The sequence below is a fragment of the Lycium barbarum genome, chromosome 1, assembly GCF_019175385.1.
Source record: "Lycium barbarum isolate Lr01 chromosome 1, ASM1917538v2, whole genome shotgun sequence".
NCBI lineage: Eukaryota > Viridiplantae > Streptophyta > Magnoliopsida > Solanales > Solanaceae > Lycium > Lycium barbarum.
Window position 1 is genome coordinate 104067881 of NC_083337.1, and position 20596 is coordinate 104088476.

A 20596-nucleotide genomic window follows, 5' to 3' on the forward strand; every position below is an offset into this window, starting at 1 on the left:
AAAATCAAATCTATTCCCAATCATCTCTTAAAATAACCCCAAATCACTATCTTAACCTCCATCAACTTACACTTCCACAAATACCCTCTCTTCGCTTAAAACCACAAAAATCCTTGATAATTAACATAAATACAAGGGTAGAAATAATTTACATACCTTGAGGGGCCTAATATTCCAAGGATCAACTTCAACTCCCACTTCCTAAGCTTTCCAACTTGAAGAAACCCTAGAAACAGCCTTCTTCTTTTCAAGCACGGGTTCATGGGGCTCGGATCTTACCAAATCTCCACCAATAATGATAGAAAATGTTGGGAGAAAATATACTAGCGTTTCTCTGATTTGGAAATGAGGAAAATAAGAAATAAAGTCGTGGGTCATATATTTATACTTGGAAATAAAAAGTCCCTAGCGGTACGGTTCGACGAGCGGGTCGGCGACCCGTCGACTTACTCCGTCGACCTGCGCCTACAGATTCAAGGCTGTGGAACCCTATCGATGCTGCACAATGACGGTCTGTCGACCATGTCGACAATGAGTGGTGTCTGTAGATTTTTTTCCGATTCAACTCAGATCGCCTCGATTCGATTCGTTCAACTTCTAATCCTTCAAATTGCCAGGAATACCTGATGGTACCCCAGTACACGGGGAAAGACACTTTCTACCCCCAAAACTTGGGCTCGGGTCTCTATTCCAAAGGCATACCCGATTAGGAAACCATAGATTCTCCTACGATGAAAATGAGAGGTGTAACACTAAGATTCCTTTTTGCTGTGACCTAATTGTTATTTGTATCCATTCATTTCTTGGTGGCTTGCAAACCTTTCCTATTCTCTTTGTTATCTTTCGGGGTATGTTATTGCATATTTGAATACGGTCAAAATCTCTTATGCGAGCGATTTCAACCCATGGTCTAAAAACATCATATCTCACATCATTTTCTTTGACTCGTTAATTCCCCTTATTTTCTTATCATACTTTATTTCTCATACCTGCCCTATAATATACATAATTTCAATCTGTTTTTGTTTTCTCCTAATACATTCTCGAACTTTGACTTTTTCAAACTAAAACATTTCTTTCTTTGGAATTTTGAGAAGGTCATAATTCATTTCAGGACTAAATCTGCTCTCCCCCCCCCCCCCCCCCCCTCTTTTTAAGGATGTTCTTATACACCAGTAACCTTTGAATATTAATCATTTTTGATAATCACCTAGCCGACCTTAACAATCCTTCTACTTTTCTATTCCTCATATCATCAGAGTTCTTTCATCATATAGTTTGACTTGTGTTCCTTTCTGCTAGCTGAAGTCTTTGTATTTAACCGAAGTACTTATGCATATCCGATCCGCTCCAGATGTCTTCTTTATTTTCTTTTCATTTCTACCTTTTATGAACAGTATATATATATATATATATAAGAGATGATTTGAGGTAACTAACCACTAAGAATAGGGATTCATTAGCAAGGAAATGCTATTGCAAGTAATCTGAGTGTTATTATAAGTGAAACTATGATGAGATTGTAAAGGATCAAAGAGCCTGACAAATGAGATACAAGGAGACACTATGGTGCATATACGGGATCAACGAGTACGAGAAGGGATATCCAAGATAGCCCCAAAGGAGTAAGCAAGGGAAGGTGCCATAGTCGAGCAAGGGAGTTGTCCACTAATAGGGAAATAAAGAGCGAGAAAAAGAGAGTATTCGCTGGATGGCGAGTAGCCGTGACATAATAAGGCAAGATTACTGTAACAGGGACAGAACGAGACCGGAATACTGGTTGATTTATGATTATGTACATGAGAACAAAAGAGCTCCAGCCAGAGACACCATTATCCTTAGGTATGTGAAGTTTCTTTGAATGATTTCTTGGTCATGTGTCGCTAACATGGGTATTGATGTTGTAGCCCAGGGAGGCATTGCATATTTTGGGTTGTTGTGACAGGATGGTAGTGGTACCATTACACGGGAAACTCTGGATTTTGTTTTTGTAGAAATCCCTAAGAACTTAACATTCAAGGATGAATGTTCCTAAGCGGAGAGGAATGTTAAAGCTCGATTTTTTTTTTGCGTCGTTTGCATTGTAAGTAAACTAACTCAATCTCGGAGAGGTCATGAAACCCTTATAAGGCTAATGTAATCTTAACAAGTGTTAAGCAAGTATCTAAAGGTTCCGCGATCAAGCAAATCGAAGAAAATAAGTTTGTCAAAAATTTGGAAAGAAAGTTGACAGAATTTTTGGTAAACTTTGGAGGGATATATCTACTAGTATATTAGGAGTTTTAAGGTGTTTCAAAATCCTAAAATGAAGTTCGTCGAGTCTAGTTCCCAACGCAACAAACCGATCGTCAATACGACATCGGAATAGAGAATTATGGACATTACAAGTTAGGCTGATAGAGCAAAAATGCGCGCTACAGTAGCCACGCTGCTACAGTACACTACAGTACTGCTACAGTGTCACCGACTTTACCCACCTATAAAAGGTTCAAGAGCCCATTTTTTTTCACCAAATATCAGATCAAAGGTTCAGCCCACACAAAGGGCAATTATTTCATAAAAAAGCTGATGGTTTGAAGTGATTTTGCTTAATCGAGGCTCGGGGAGCGCATAGTTGTGATTGTAGTATCGTTTTGCGATGGAATTTGGCTTGGATTCGAGGTGAATATTGAGGATATCACTATTTTAGTGAGAATAAGGTATGAATCTCTTATTATTAATGTTAATCTTTGTTTTTTATGGAGATAGAACCATCAAATAACCGTATAATAGTCTTATTGGTGGAAATATGGGATAAACCCCATATGGAATGTTTATGGAGTATTTTGGTATTGAGAATATTATGCTTGATGTTGGTATTGTTGTTGTTGTTGGTTGTTGAATTAAGATTTCGGGATAGACATATAAACAGGGGAGATGCTGCCTGATTTTCGGCAGGATATTGAATAGTTTAATATGAAGACCTAGCATAAGCATATAACAATGAGTCTAACGATAGTGCGAATCCTCTTGAATGTATATTTACGAGTACGGACGGACAAGTGTAGATAATAGGAGGCCGCATAGGTATGTTAAGGCCCCTTTCTTTCAAAGGCATGATTCCTTTGTTATGATTCCATAAATATTTCCATAACCTCCTTGTTTTCAAAAGCTAGAAGTTCATGATTCTTAAAGATTCTCATGATGTTAAAGATGACAATGTTTCTATGATTATTACAATGATAATGATGATTTTATGTTTAAAGGTTCCAAGTTTATGATTTCAATGTTATTATGAGAATGTTGAGTTATTTCATGATTTTCTCGATTTTATTCATTGTTGTTGCTCTCACCTTATAATTATTGTTCCTTCAAGGTGAGATAGAGCGATGATGATAATTCCATAATATAATTGGAGGTCACCAGCCTTACGTCACTCTGATAGAGTCATAGCGTTCTTTGAGCTCTCATGCATGCTACTTATGTTATTATTATTATATCTATATATATATATATATATATATATATATATATATATATATATATATGTATGTATGTAGATGTACATATGGGGTTATGGGAAAAGGGTGAGGCGTTATGTACGCATAGCCACCTGATCAGTTGGTATATTATGATATCATCCCGGACGCGGGATGCCCGGACGCGGGATGCCCGGACGCGGGATATATGGTTAAATGGATTGAGTTTTTCATTCCTCGGCACTATTATATATATATAATATATATATATATATATATATATATATATATATATATATATGGATCAGGCCGTTCGTTCCGCGGCAAAATGATATGCTTTTGGATCGGGCTGCACGTTCCGCAGCAATTCTATTTTATGTATGCATGTATGAGAAATGTTTTTCAAAAAAGAAAAAGCTAAGCATGCATAGTATCCACCTTATGAGGCAATTGGATGTACAGGTTATCTCTTTATTATATGCTATATTTCATGTCTCTTATTATGATATCATTCATGCCTTACATACTCAGTACACTGTTCGTGCTGACGTCCCTTCTTATGGACGCTGCATTCATGCCCGCAGGATCAGGTAGCCAGCCAGACGGTCAAGACCAATAGGATCTCCTCTCAGCGGTAGTCAGTGCTGTCACGACCCAGCTAGGGGCCGTGACGGGTACCCGGGGCTAACCACCGAGCACCACTCGTTCTATTACTCACCCTACCCGATTAATGCCCTTTTTATCGCATTTATATTCAAAAAATGGGAAAATCATAGTTCATAGGAAAACACATATACTTTTATACATAGAGATCTTTAGTATATCAAAATAATAGGTGCACATGTACATGAAAGTTGTGAGACCATACTACCCACACTACGCATCTACGAGCCTCTACTGACGTACTATACAATGGACGGAACCAAACTCCGTCATGCCCAAATTATATATATACATATGTACCAAAAGAGAAATCATAAGCACCTCCGAATAATGGAGTGCTCTCGACCGATGACAGCTCCTAAGTATCCGGGTCAAGCTCGCCTCCGTGTCTACCTGTGGGCATGAACACAGCGTCCAAAGCAAGGAACGTCAGTACGAACATTGTACTGAGTATGAGAGGCATAAACAATGAAGAAGAACAACAATAATATAGTGAGAGCATCAATAAAAACATCTGAATCTGAATAATAGTCATAAGAGGAGTAATGCATGCTATCTTACTCATACTTATCATAATATCATAAATGCATGACATGCAAGCTGCCCGTCCATGTCGGAACGGTGTGATAATCAATAATCTGAGCCCGCGTCCAGGCCTCCCGCGTCCGGGGTACCATCTCATGCCGTCCACTAGTGGTGTCTGCCTATGCCCAAAAGGGTCATGGTGTGTCCGTATCGCCGCCCGCCAAAGCGGTGTCTGCCCGGTCAACTAGGCCCGGTGTAAATGCAATCATGACATGCTCATGTAAAACTACTTATAACATTATATTTTTCAAAAATTTACTTGTTATTATACATGAATAAGGACTCTAGATCAGCTGTATTCCATCGAGGTGACGTAAGGTCATGTACCCTCGATTCTATTATGGGCATACATGAACATTCTGCCCCACCTTAAAAGGATCAATGTATAAGGTGAGTGTATACAAGGAACAACATCATTTACGTTAGGAACATCATATCATCTCTCTTGACTCATATAGCTATTTTATGATCTTAAGCTCTTGGCTTTCCGGGTATAGGAGAATCATGGAAGGAGAGGAAATCATGTCATGGTATTCATGCCATAGAAAGAAAGTGTCTAGCCTCACATACCTTTGTTGTCGAGCTAGGCTATCACTCACTTGTCTTCCTTCGATGTCACGTCGTTACCTTCATGAGAGGATTTGGGCTCATGTTAGTTAATGGGTTACGGAAATGCATCGTTATTCCTAAGGAAAACTAGGCGGCATTCCCCTTGTTTCTACTACTTTTTCCCCATTTTATTGCAACTCCCAAATATTTACTACAACACCCATAATATTGTAAGTGACAATCATCATTTATATACCTTACACAAAATCCACAATTTTCCTTCAATTTTCCCACATTTTATGGTTTTCTCTTATCATCATGATTTTACTCACTTCACACTTATTCCATGGTCTATACGTCATTTATAACGTATTTATGATCATAGCATATTTACTTTCATGATTCCATTCAACTATTATTAAATGATGATACTATTCACTCATGCAAGACCCATTTTCCATGTTCTTCTACATTTCAAATATCTAAGCCTTCCAATACCTCAAACAACATGAATTGATCATGAAACTTACCTTGGATGATGGTTGAACAAGCCTTGAGTTGCAATACTTCGCTTAGACAAAACCCTAGTTTCACCTTCTTGGGAATTGCTTGACTTAGATGACCCCTTGATGTGTTCTTGCACTTGGTTTCAAGAATTTAGTGTTGTTGATCATTAATTCTCTTTGAGTCTTGTGGATGAAATGTTTGGAGGGTTCTTGAAGTCTCTTGAGGTGTATGGATGAAAATGACGTGAAATGAGTCTTAAGTCCCTTTTTAATAATTCAAAATCTGGTCTTTAATGAATATTTGTCGGGATGAACGGTGGTCGTAAACCATGGTTTACGGGCCGTAAACTAGTTTACGGTCAGTCCTCCGTGGTCGTGTTTAAGCATCTCAGGAACAGAAAGTTTGGCTGAGGGTCATGGCAGTTTACGACCGAGGTTTACGGTCCGTAAACCAGTTTACGGGCCGTCCACCAAGTCATTTTTAACCATTTCAACATTAACAGAAAGTTGAAGTTTGGAAAGCTGGAGGACGATGGTGGTTTACGGTCCGTAAGTCACTTTACGGGCCGTATACCACTTCACGACCACTGTGCTAGATAAAATTCCACAACTTTTTCATTTCCAAAAATTCACGAATCATCACCCCTTGCTTATACCCTTCGTTGGTCTATTCCTTGTACATGTACAGGGACTTTTCCGAGGTGTAACAAGTGCGCTCCATTGATCTGAAGCTGCAGCCCTTTTGATATGCTGTTTTGATTTATAGGTATATGGGTATGACAGGGGCCTTGTCCTGTCTTTTCTATAGTCTGTATTCCATAGAGGTCTAGAGACGGTGATATGTAGCCGTGATGTTATGCAGCCTCGTCGACGCTTGTTTTGTTGTCCAGTATATGTAGCGGCCTAATCGGCTTGCACTGCTACTCTCAGTATTTATATTTATATGTATGCGTTGGCCGTGAGTTCTTGAGGTGGTGTTTCTTGTGGTGATTGTTCAAGAGACAGTACAACTCAGTTATAGATTGTGTATGGGCCCAGGGTAATCAGTGAGAAGTAAATGCAAGCACAGGAGTGCTTGGCCAGTAGTGGTCGGGCACTCGTCACGGCTCATCGGTTGGGTCGTGACACATATGCTCACCCGAAATGCCAGATCCTCCAGATCACGTCGGGTATAAGACAATAGGCTATCAATCATATGCTCACCCAGAATGCCAGATCCTCCAATTCACATCGGGAATAAGTCAATAGGCTATCATGTCATGATCACTCCAATCATATACCATATCCAATCGGGTCTCTATGGACCATTCCTTATGATGCATCAATACCATGCCAATAATATCATAAATGTATGAAATGGTTTTGCGTACATGTAGTTCCTTATTATCAATTCAATGTCAAAAATAGTTTCCTTTTTCATGATTTTAGACGAGATGTGGAGTGATGAATGCACAATGAATCAATATTCATAAGTATAAAATAAACATGGATATCATAATCAACAACCATACCTAGACAATAGATTTAACACTACAGCCAATGCCCTTAGGCTCAACATTCATCCTGTTCACAAATATTCCATTTTTCATTACTTATCCATAACAAATACACCGGTACCCACAAAAGTGCTCGTCAACTCATGAGTACGGGACCTTAACTCCCCATTACACCCCTTAATTAGATTATCCAACACAAACGCTTCATAAAGAGTCTAGTAAGTCTTAACTTGTCTTAACACCGAGTCTGAAGAGTAAATCCAAGACTTTGCCCTTCATTTGAGCTTCTGAACGAGCCAAATCTATTCAATATGGTATCTACATAAGAATACGAACCCGTAGATACCCATATTGCTATATTAATGTTTCGGGTCCAAAACTTCAGCCCAAAACCCAATTTTGAGCCCCGAAGTTCAAAACCATAATTTCAACATAAATTCTTCTTACTCATAGAATCCCAAAAATCGGTGAAATCAAATCACAATTGGACCTTCAACTTGATCATTTAGACTAAACCTATTTTCATTGAAAAGCCCTTATTTCTAAGTCTAAATTATGTAAGAAATCACTAATTAATGATGGAAACATGGGCAAATATTTAGATTAAGGTTATAATCTTATACCCCAAGTCAGATCTTGAACAATGCTCTTGCAATCACCCAAATCTGAGCTCTCTAGCTCCCAAAATTGATTTAGAAAAATTAAGTTCGAAATGGAGTTTTTAATTCTATCCAGGTAAAATGCTCTTCGTTATTGCGAGACCCCGCTCGTGACCGTGACCCAACCCGGCCCATCCCATCGTGAACATAACGTGCCCATCACGTTTGTAATGTGCCAGCATGAGCCGACCCAGTCCTTATTTGCCCTTCGCGAACACTGGCCAATAATAGCGATCGCGGCCCCACCGAATGTAGAGCTTTGCGAATGGAAGGCCTTCTATGGCAATCATGCAAAAGGAAACTAGATAACTGAACTAGAAAATTTTCTGGTTTCTTCCGATTTTCGATCTATCACCCGAAAGTCATCTGGACCCCCCCCCCCCGGACAAATTCAGTCATAAAACACGTACGAACCTGCTCGCGCACTCGGAATTCCAAAAAGAGGCTGTCTTGACCAGACGTTGATCGAGGTCGACTCCAAGTCCTAAAATTTCTAGTTTCTTATCCAACGATCCAAATCACACCCGAACGCCTCGAGACCCGAACCAACAGCTCGAGTAAGTCATAAATCGAATTCTGGACTTAATGGAATCAACCGAACTTAGAAAAAAATGCATTTATCCCTGATGTTGACTTTGGTCATACATCATAAGTTTTTAACATAGAAACTTTCAATTTCACTAATTCCAATCAAAAACCTGCTTTATTACTTCCGAAACCGCGCCATTCATTCCTGAAGGTCATAAATGCCAAAATGAAACCACAAAAAGGATATTTTCTGAAAATAAGGCATAAAGCTCAAAATGACTAAACCGGTCGTTACATCAAGCGTTCATACTCGAACGATAAAATAGAAAATACCTGGACTTTAAATAATCTAGGGATGTCTAGTCCGTATACCCGACTTGGTCTCCCAAGTAGCCTCTTCAATTGGACGATGCCTCCAGTGCACTTTCACTGAAGCTGTTTCCTTTGATTTCAATTTCCGAACCTGCCTATCCGAAATGGCTAGCGACTCTTCCTCAAAATCTAGATTTTGATCAAGCAACACTGTATCCAATTGAATTACACGAGAATCGTCCGAATGGTACTTCTTCTACATCGAAACATGAAAAACTAGATGAATACTCAACAAACCAGGAGGTAAAGACAACTCATAGGCTACCTCACCAATACACTAAACACTATCATACAGGCCAATATACCTCGGGCTCAACTTGCCTTCTTCCCAAACCACATCACACTCTTCATGGGTGAAATCTTCAACAGAACTCGCTCCCCAACCATGAACTCTTACTAACGAACCTTTCGATCCGCATAACTCTCTTGCCTAATCTGGTCGTGTGTTGCACCTCGGAAAATTCCCCGTTGGTATGCAAGTAAACGAACTTGTGATGAGTGCGAGGAGTGCGAGTGTATAATGTTTCATGAGCAATGTGCGTATATGGACGAGAATGATTAGAATGAAAAGTCGAGAAATGTGAAAAGTGGAAAGTTGGCAAAAATGCCTAGTGGTCGTAAAGTGCAAAATACGGACCGTAAAATGGAATACGGTCTGTAAGCTGGCAGTCGTAATTTGCCATGCAAGGTTTCAACTTTCTGCCCAACTGAGAGGTGGTAAAATACGACCTGGTGGACGGACTGTAAGTGATTTACGGCCCGTAAACCATGGTCGTAAATCACCATGCATGCAGCCAAAATTTTTGGTTCTGCTTAAGGTTAAAGACGACCACGAGGGACGGTCCGTAAACTGGAATACGGACCGTAAACCTCCATGGACGACCACTGTACACCTCAACACAGAATTTCAATTCATTAAATATGAGGACCAAGACTTGTTTTATTTCATTTCTACATTACACCACTTCTCTCTAGAATCATCTCTCTACATTTATTTCATAAGTTTTCAAGGATTATAAGTCACCAACAACATAAACAAGTGAAGCAAGTGTAAGCAAGCCATTAAATACCATTAAAGTCAAGAAATGCAAATGGAGAAAAACTAGGGTTTTGCTCAAAGTGGAGTATTATTAACCAAAGCTTGTTCCTACAACTTCTAAGGTAAGATTCATGATTTTTACATGATGTTTAAGGTATTGAAGAGTTGGAATACATGGATTGTAGAAAATATGGTCAAGTAGGTCATGAATGATGAATAGTGACATTTTGTGGAATAGTTGGAATTGAATCATGAACGTTGTTGTGTTGTGATATGAATGCTTTATAAATGGTACTAAGATCATGAACTAGACACTTTAGACGAATAGGCGAAGTTGGATGTTATGACCATGAATATGGGTGAATTAGAGGCAAATTAAGGAATCTAAATAATGTGGATAACGTGAATGACTAATGGCCATTGTTATGATATTAATGAAGGTATAGACGCTAGCATTGGAAGGAAGCGTGCAAGTGTAGAATAGTCCGACGAAAAGGTATGTAAGGCTAACCCTTCTTTCATAAGGCATGGTTCCTTGGCCAAACTCTTAAATCCTCTATATGAGTATGTTGTATTCAAGTGATTGACACTCCGAGCTCATAAGCTCACGACCCTCGATACGTGCTACGAATGTACTACGCACCCCATTGACGAGTAAGCATAAGATAGAGATGTAGTGAAAACGATGATGATAGTGATGACGATGATAATAATAATGATGCTAAAGGTGCCTACGGGCTATTATATTCACATGTTCCTATGAAAGGCTATAATGACACCCCGAGCTTATAATGCCGGGTAGAATATATGTATATGGATGTATATATATATATGTATGTATATGATTACGTAACGCGCGCACACATCTGCAGATGGTACGGATAACCCTGAAGCCTTGGTAGGGCCAGGTAGAAATAACATTGAGCCTTGGTCGGCCAAGTATGTATGAAACACCGAACCTTATGGTCGGGTACGCTATGTATGTATATAAGTGTATGGCTATGTATATAATATGAATATGAATGTGAAAATACTATGTATATGAATGCGAATAGGGGCATGTATACGAATACGAACACTATTATGAAATACGCATGAGAAATGGAAAGTTCCTATGAAAGGCAGGTAAGTGCCATGACGATGATACTATTGTCTTCCCTCCTATGCCACTTCATATATTGTCTATAATGCTTCTATATTGATGTTAATCATGCTTTACATACTCGGTACATTCTTCGTACTGACGTCCTTTTGTTTGTGGACGCTGCGTCATGCCCGCAAGTGCACAGGGAGACAGACTTGATCCATAGCTGCTTATTCAGAGATTACATAGCGGAGCTCCATTTCCTTCGGAGCCATAGCTTTTGGGTACTTATTCTTCTGTGTATATAATTATGGGCATAGCAGGGTCCTGTCCCGCTCATGTGATGTTTTATACTCTTCCTAGAGGCTCGTAGTCATGTGTATATGGTTAGACATGTCCGACCTTGTCGGCCTATGTTTTGTGTATCATTTTGTCGGCCACGTTGGCCCATGTACATTGATATGGCATAGAGGCCTATGGTGATATAGATGTACTGTTGTCCAATTGGGACTCGTTGACGAATGAATGGAAATGTATGTATAATTATGTGGCTCACCTAGATGTAAGTATAAGAGTAAGCTAAGAGGGTGCTCGGGTGGGCTAGCACCGGGTGCTCGTCGCAGCCCCGAGTCGGGTCGTGACACCGTGAGAAGTCTTTCATGAATCAACTTAACCTTATCCAAGGAATCTCTCAACAAATTGTACCCTAAGGCCTAACCTTGAAAGCATCAAACCAACCAATCGGAGAGCGACACCTCCTACCATATATGCTTCAAAGGATGCCATCTCAATACTCAAATGATACCTATTGTTGTAAGCAAACTCTGCCACAGGTATAAATTGATTCCAATAACCACCAAAGTCAATCACACAAGCCAGCACCATATCCTCGAGAAACTAAATAGTCCACTCGGACTAGCTATCAGTCTGAGTGTGCAAAGCTGTACGAAGCTCCACTCTAGTACCTAACTCCTTCCGCATAGACCGCCAGAAATGAGATGTAAACTTTGTGCCTCGATTCGAAATGATAGAAATGGGCACTCCATGCAAACAATCTATCTTTCGAATGTAGATTTTGGAAAACTTCTCCCAAGTCGAATCTTGAAGAATGCACTTGAAATAACCTAAATCAGAGCTCCCTAGCTCCAAAAATTGATTTCGAAAAAATGAAGTTCGAAATGGAATTTTTTATTTTGTCCAGGTAAAATGCTCTTCGCAATTGTGAGACCCCGCTCACAACCGCAACTGCTACCCAACCCCCGATCCCATTGTGAATGTGACGTGGACATTAAGATAGCGATGTGCCAGCTTGACCCGCTCCAGTCCCCATTTGCGCTATGCAAAAGCAGGCCCATGATCGAGATCGTGACCCCACCGAAGCCAGAACTTTGCGAACGCGAGGCCTTCTATGATATAATTCTAAGTTATATACACATCTTCTCCAAACCTGGAAATCATAATTACAAGAGTTACTAAATCTGGAAGACTAGCCTGTAATACTACACATACTGTCTGGAAGGTAAAAACAGGATAAATAAATAAAACTGGAGTCCAGTGCTATGGAACACCCATCAGCTCACCCTAAACTCCAAAACATGCCTCAACGATCGCTGGATTTCATCCTCTACTCAAACTTGGGTCAGAACCTGCACACAAAATACGCATCAAGTGTAGACTGAGTACACGGAAGAACGTGTAGTCAACTTCATCGTTGATCAACCCTATATTAAAGCGATGATGACGATTGGTCCTTTCGATACTTACCTCCACACTTCGTAGTATTAAGTTTTTACAGTTTATAAATAGTTAAACATTTAAGATAAGAAAATCCACAATTCAATCAAGTCATAACGCTTATTTCTTTTCAAATATTGATATTAGAATTTCAATAAGACAATACAATCAAGTATGAATCGTATGGAATGAAAGTGATATGAAATACAATGGCCAATATGCACTAGTATACACACGCTCCTGCAGTAGGTTCCACCTGACCCATGGGGGACTCATGAGGTCTATAGGCTCACCCGAAATGCCAAATCCTCCAGATCATATCGGCCATAAGATAATATGCTATTATATCAGATACTCACCCAGAATGCCAGATCCTCCAAATCACATTACGGTATAAGTTAATAGGCTATCATGTTATCATCACTCCAATCATGTACCATATCTAATTGGGTCTCTACGGACCATTCCTTATGATGCATCAATATCATGCCAATAATAACACAAATGTATGAAATGGTTATGCGCACATGTAATTGCATAATATCAATTCAATGTCAAATATAGTTTCATTTTTCATGATTTTAGACGAGATATGGAGTGATGAATGCACAATAAATCAATATTCACAAGTATTAAACAAAAATGGCTATGATAAGCCCACATAATCAACAACCACACCAAGCTAGTAGATTTTACAGTACCACTAATGCCCCTAGGCTTAACATTTATCCCATTTTTCATTAATTACTCATAATGAATACACCAGCTCAAGTGCTCGTCACCTCACGAGTATGGGGCCCCTAATCCCTGTTACACCCCTTAATTTGATTAGCCAATACAAACATTGCATAAAGATTCTAGTATGTCTCAAATTCCCTTAACTCCGGAGTCCAAAGAGTCAACCACGACTGCCCTTTCTTTGAGCTTCCTTCCTAAGTTTAAATCATTAAAGAAATTAGTAATTAATGGATGGAAACATGGAGAATTACTTAGGTTAAGGTTAGAGTCTTACCCCCAAGTCGAATCTTGAAGAGTACACATGAAAACATCCAAATCTGAGCTCTCTAGCTCCCAAAATTGATTTAGAAAGAATGAAGTTTGAAATGGATCTTTTTATTCTGTCCAGGTAAAATACTCTTGACAATCGTGAGACCCCGCTCACGACTATGACCTATCCTGGCCCAGCCCATCGGGAGCGTGACGCATCGCTATTGCGATGTGCTAGTGTGACGTGCCCAGTCCTCATTTCCCCTTCACGAATGTGGGCCCATGGATGCGATCACGACCCTACCGAAGCCTGAGTTTCGCAAATGTGAGGCCTTCTACGTGATCGCATAGAAGGAAACCAAATAACTGAACCAAAAAATTTTCTGGTTTGTTTCGATTTTCGATCAAACACCGAAACTCATACGGAAACCCCCCCCTCCCGATACAAACCAAATATGTATTTCAATCATAAAACACGCTACAAACTTGCTCGCGCACTCAGAATTCTCAAAAGAGGTCGTCTTGACCTATATTGACCTAGGTCAACTCCAAGTCCTCAAATTACTACTTTCTCATCCAATGATCTAAATCACACTTAAATGCCTCGGGACCTGAACTAACAGCTCGACTAATTCATAAATTATATTCTAGACCTAATGGAATCGACAGAACTTCGAAGAAAATGCATTTACCCCCGATGTTCACTTTGATCAAACTTCTTCATTTCTTTAAATTAGAAACTTCCAATTTCACTATTTCCAATCCAGACTTGGTCGATTGCCTCGGGAACCGCGCCATCCATCCCTGCTAGACATTAAGTACCAAAATAAAACTAGCGAAAAGGTATTTTGGGGAGAATAAGGCAAAAAACACAAAATGACTAAACGGGTTGTTACAACTTATTTGTTTTGTCGATGAACAATTAGTTTATTTTAGTAATTCCAGATTGATGTGTGTTGGAAAAGATGTGCATAAGAGGGGAGTACATTTAGCTTGTGTTAGAGTACATAAAGAAAGGAAAATAGTTAGTTATGGCATCAAGTTAGTTAGTTAGTATTTTATATATCTTACACTTTAGTCTACTATGCTTTTAGGTACGAGTTTGGTTAGTTGCGCATCGACCTCATTTATCTTTTGGATTTAGTATTGTCCAGGATCCTTTTGGGAAGGTACGCTCTATATGTATAGTAGGAGAAGCTTCTTTGTCAGTTATGAAGAAGTATTTTATATATCATCTTCTCAGATCAGTTCATAATAATGGTATTAGAGCTACCTATCACCCTCCGTGCCCACCATGCCATGAATGATGACATCGGTATTATAGTGTTTGCTCGGAGCTAGGAATATCTTGCACACAACCAGTCGCCGATGCTTGAGGACCTAACACGAAAATGGATACTTGGGAAAGGGGTACCAACATGTGGAAGAGTGAAAGCTATCAAGTGCAGAGTCGCTAAGGATGACAGATGCTGAGCATAATGGTTTGTAATGGTCTATTGCAAGGTATGAGACTTGAGTCCCATATTGGTACCGCAATATGCTAATATGGGATTTATATAGTATTGAGCTCTCCCATCTCAATATACATCTAGCTTTTGAGGTGTGGTTGTCCTTGGGATGTACCAATGGTATCAAAGCTTGATCCTCGCATTGAGGGAAGGTTTAAAAATGGCAACTAAAATTATAGAGGTATTAGTAGACGGGATAAAATCAGCATTGATGTGGCTACATTCTTAGACTAACAAAACTAAGTGGAAGCTTTGTTGCATCCTGTTTTGAACTGGTCAAAATATGTTTTCAACATCCAAGCTCTCTTACTTGATTTTAAAAGGGTTTACAGTCGCCACCTACTTTATGAGAGTATATTAAGAAACCATTTGTATTGATATGTCTTCTCTTACTTGATTTTAAAAGGGTTTACAGTCGCCACCTACTTTATGAGAGTATATTAAGAAACCATTTGTATTGATATGTCACTCTATTAGTCTGAAAAACCTATGATATTGTAGGTAAGAGTTTTATTTATTCCTAGAGGAACATGTTAGGCATCTCTCCGAACCTATCCGATGATAGTCCTTAAAATTACTTTGACTACACTAGAGGGGGGATTATCTAATTCATTCATTTTACCTATTTTTAAGGAAAAATAAAGTTAAGAAATAATTTTATAAAATAGAGTGAAATAGTGATAAGATAATATCCTAAGTATACGAGTTTCAAAATAAGGTATATATATATATATATATATATATATATATATATATATATATATATATATATATATATAGCATGTAGAAAATATGTATACGGTGTAGGCCAAAATAATGTATATGTGTATAGTATAAAAATAGCGTAGAACATCTGTATAGGATAAAGATAATGGGAGAATACTTATTTGCTATAGACTAATAATGTGTGAAAAATAGGTATAATACAATGATATATATATGCTTAATGACAAAATGTGTTGTGAATGCAAATTAAAATATATAGGTATATATATATATATATAGTGATACATATCGTATACCTCGTAGTTTAGAAGAGTTGGGCCAGTGACCCATTTAGCAAAAACATGCCTTAACCTTATTCTTTCTAGACCTATTTCCTGTTTTGATGAGACGAATTTGAATACGCTAATGGTTTGAACCTGGAAAGCTGCATATACGGTTCAATTTAACGGAGTTGGTTTAGTGTCCTATTTAGAGAAAACACGCCTTCACCTTACTCTTTTTGGGCCTATTCTCATTAGACTGCCTAAACCATTTCAAACTATTTTTGCCGCTTTTTATACCTATTTTTTGCCTGAAAATAAGGAGTTAGTTGAGAAAAACAGAAGAAAATATTTTTTTTTATCACAATTTCAATTTAAAAAGAGAGCCACCGTTTACGCATCTTATTCCTGAAAATAATTGTTAGAGGAAAACAGTATATGACAAAGATTTATTATGATCGTACCCTAAAAAGGTAGGAAAATCTAAGCTAAAGGGGGAAGGGGAGGGGGCAATTCGCAGGATTACCCTTCTTTTGGGGTGGTCTTTAATTGTTGCCCCTTAAATTGCTGGTTTTTAATTTTGCCCTTCATGTAGAAACCCTGAGGTTCGCGTAGAAACCCTGAGGTTCTGGTTTCGAACTCCCGCTCCGGAATAAAAACAAAAAATAATTTCGCAAGACAAGGCTTGGGGAAAGTTATGCCGGAGCCGGTATATGCGCGTTTAAGGCATAACTAAAGTCTGCCGGAGGGGGCAGACTTTGCTTAAGGCATATATTTTTATTTTTTTTACTTTGCAAGCAAACTTTTAGTTATTCCTTAAGGAAAAAGTCCGCCATATGGGGCATACTTTTAGTTATGTCTTAACTAAGAGTCTGCCCCATAAGGCATAACTAAACTATAACTTAAGGAAAAGTCATAAGGCAGAACTTTTCCTTAAGGCAAAGTCTATGCCTTAAGGAAAGATTCCGCCTTATTGGGCATCACTACTAAAAAAACAGAGTTTTTTGACCAAAATTTTCGACCACATGAGGTCGAAAAAGCCCATTTTTCGACCAAATTTTCGACCTCAAGGACAGGTCGCTAATTGATAGGGTGAAATTTTTTTCGACCTCATGTGGTCGAAATTTTTCGACCACACGAGGTCGAAAAAAAAATTCTACTGACATTACGAAAATATAGTTTTCGACCTTGTGTGGCCGACAACTGCATATTTTATTTAAATATTATTAAAAAAATTCGACCGCGCGAGGTGGAAAAAATAATTTTTATTTAAATATTAAATAATATTTTCGACCTCGTGTGATCGAAAAATATGGTTTTTTTATAAAATAGTATTTAATTTTTTCAACCACATGTGGTCGAAATCCTGGACAACATTTTAAATTTCGACCACAAGATGTCGAAATTTTAATGTGGAGGTACATTTTAGACCTAGTGAGGTAGAAATTTAGCAATATCTGGGCTGAATTTCGATCTCGTGTGATCGAAAATTTGGGGAAAAAATATCAGCAATTCGCTGCATTTACAGCAGCCGACCTGCCAATTCAACCAAATCAACATTATTCTACAACACATCCAATTCATCAACAATGCGACATTACAACACATTTACTATCAAATTCAAAGTACTTCTAAATATCCTTAAAACTACATTCAAACACTTAAAAACACCATAAAGTTAAACAACCATAAACTACTTTCTACAATCAAATTCACCTTCAAAAGTACATCTAATTCGAATTAAAACTACAATCAAATATCATATACATATCCAAGAAAACATAGCATTATTAGAGTCCAAAAGTATACGAATCAAAAAAGTCAACGTTGGGTGTTAGAGACATGATCTGAATCCTCCCCACTAACCTCATCAACAAGACCATGAACTACGGCTGGCTGACTGGCAAAATATTCCAACTTGTGTTATTGATACTCGATCTGAAGTTGAAGGATACAATGTTAGTAGGTAAATTTAGTTAAAACAAAAGTAGTTATTATTGTTAGTTAGTGACTTACATAGGTTTGCTAAGCCCTTGGCTCAATCCATTGGTCTGTACCATCAACGTTCTTCGACTCCTCGTGTGAGTAATATTGAAGACTTCATCTTGAGGTATTTCCTGACCCCTCTCGAGCGTCGGCAAACAAATCAAGATTAACAACTAATTTCATATTCAAACGAGCCACAAGTAAAAAAATGAAATATGGGAGATATTGCTCTATGTCAAGAAATCCAGCAACACTGTATCAGCAGCAGTAGTCACAACCTATTTCACTCCTTTCTCCATAATCAACAACTCTGTATTAGCAGTATTGTGCTACAATCAACATGAACGATGGAAAATAATCAACAACTCTGTATTAGTTAAATTATACCAGCTTTCGCCTTTAACACATTTCTGAATATGCAGTCTAAAAACATGAACCAAAAGCTGTTACAAAAACCTGAATATGCTTCTGCAAAAAAAAAAAAAAAACAAAAGTAGTCAGCCTTAGAGGTTTGTTGAAGTTGAACCTTTCTACTGCTAGTAGCCAAACATTTATATCATTTTCAGGGTTAGTTAAACTGTTAGTGTCCTCATTTCAGGCTCCTGGATTCAGATATCTTGTTTCAAATTTTCTGGCTTCAACGTACACCATAACCTGTGCTACAGCTAATAAGTCAAACTCATATTTCCATTCTTACTTATGAATGTGCTGATTCCAGATAGTTGACGTTGCTTTCAGAGCAGAGGTTGCTTTCAAGCCTGAAAATGAAAAGCTGTTTACGAAGCCAATGCAGATGAAAAGATAACATAAGGTATGGTATATTAACATTGAGTGAAGAAACTGATATTGTCATTGAAGATTAATTTGATATTTGTTTCATATCTGGAACTTTTATCCTTATGCACTAGTGAATTCAAAACAGAGTTGTCAAGCACGTGAGATCTAATGTACTGGAAATAAAGTTATGCCAGAATAAGGTATGACGAGGCATAATTGCAGGTCCACCTGGGTGATTAAAGGAAATTTGACTAATTAATTTAGGCTAAGCAAAGTGTGATTTAACTAATTGCTTAAACAAACAAATCACATAATTGCTAATTAAGCCAATAGTGGACTAACATATAAACCAAACAGATCCATGCAACTAACAATTAAACTACTCAAGCCATATGATTTTGATAAACCCCACTTTGCTTTTGATAAAATCTTCAGTTTCTGCCTAGCACATAAATTATCTGCTACAAATACTACTGCTTTTTCTTTGCATATTTTGGTTGGATTTCAGTATTTGTAGTAAAGCTACAAAGATTAGGGTATAGTGCTCCTATTATTATAAATAAGAAGCTTGTATGTCAACTGGCAAATTAGGACAAGTAACAACTTTAGATTTGGTTTACTCATTTGTTTAACTGTCAAGATAATTACATCAGAAAAGAAAAAGAAAATTCAAGTAAGCCTAGTAAAAACTTGAACCATAAGTATACTTGATATATTGGCTACATACTAACTCCTGTTGTCCTGCATATTATAGGAACACCTTAGCAAATAAGGAGAAAAACATGGTTATATAGATAAATAATCTTATAGCCATTGTTAAAAGCACTCAAACAGAAATAAAAATGCAAACCACCAGATTTCTTAGAGCGACAATCTTCAACATTCAAAAGACTAGCAATTGTTGCTATCTTTAGTAAATGTCTTGGCTAAGAATTAGAGATGGTTGCTTAAAATAAATGAAAGGTTAATGAACCACAATATGAGATTATGGTGTAGTTAGATACGAACTAGGAGATGAATGAAATGAATCAATCTTGTGTTCACTTATTTCCACTTTTTTCATTCACAATATAACAAACATTGTCTACTCCATTTTTCAAAGAACTTGATCAAGATTGTTATAAACCAGGAAAAAGATGTATATATGCTTAACAGTTAGAACTTACTGAAGGTTTAGTTTAAGAAGATGCAAGATGTTTTAAAGTTAGAACTTGAAAACTCACTAAACATTTAGCTAACAGAGATGTAGGCAACATAGAACTTACTGTAAGACAAAATCTTAATCAGTTCACAATGACTTATGCTTTAAAGTTAGAACTTACTGAAAACTTACTAGAGCTTTAGTGACAAATTTAAAAGTGGAACACACTCTTTTGTTGGTTTTAAACATTTCTCTTGTTTTTTTCCTTTTTCATATCAAAGCTTTATAATGGCAAACTAGTAAGAAGATATAAAGAGAAAGAACTCCAAGCTAATGAAGCTGAACTGAAAAAAAAAAAAAAAAAAAACAGGTAAGCTTGTAAGATTCCTCGAATTAGTGTTTGAAAGAATCTATGGTATTGACTATATTTCTCTTTAGGCATTTTATATACTATTAATTGGCTGTTTTATTGGTTTCATTTAGGACCTGAAAAGGAGGGAAGATGTTATAGCAAGAGGTAGTTCTCCAGTGTAACATT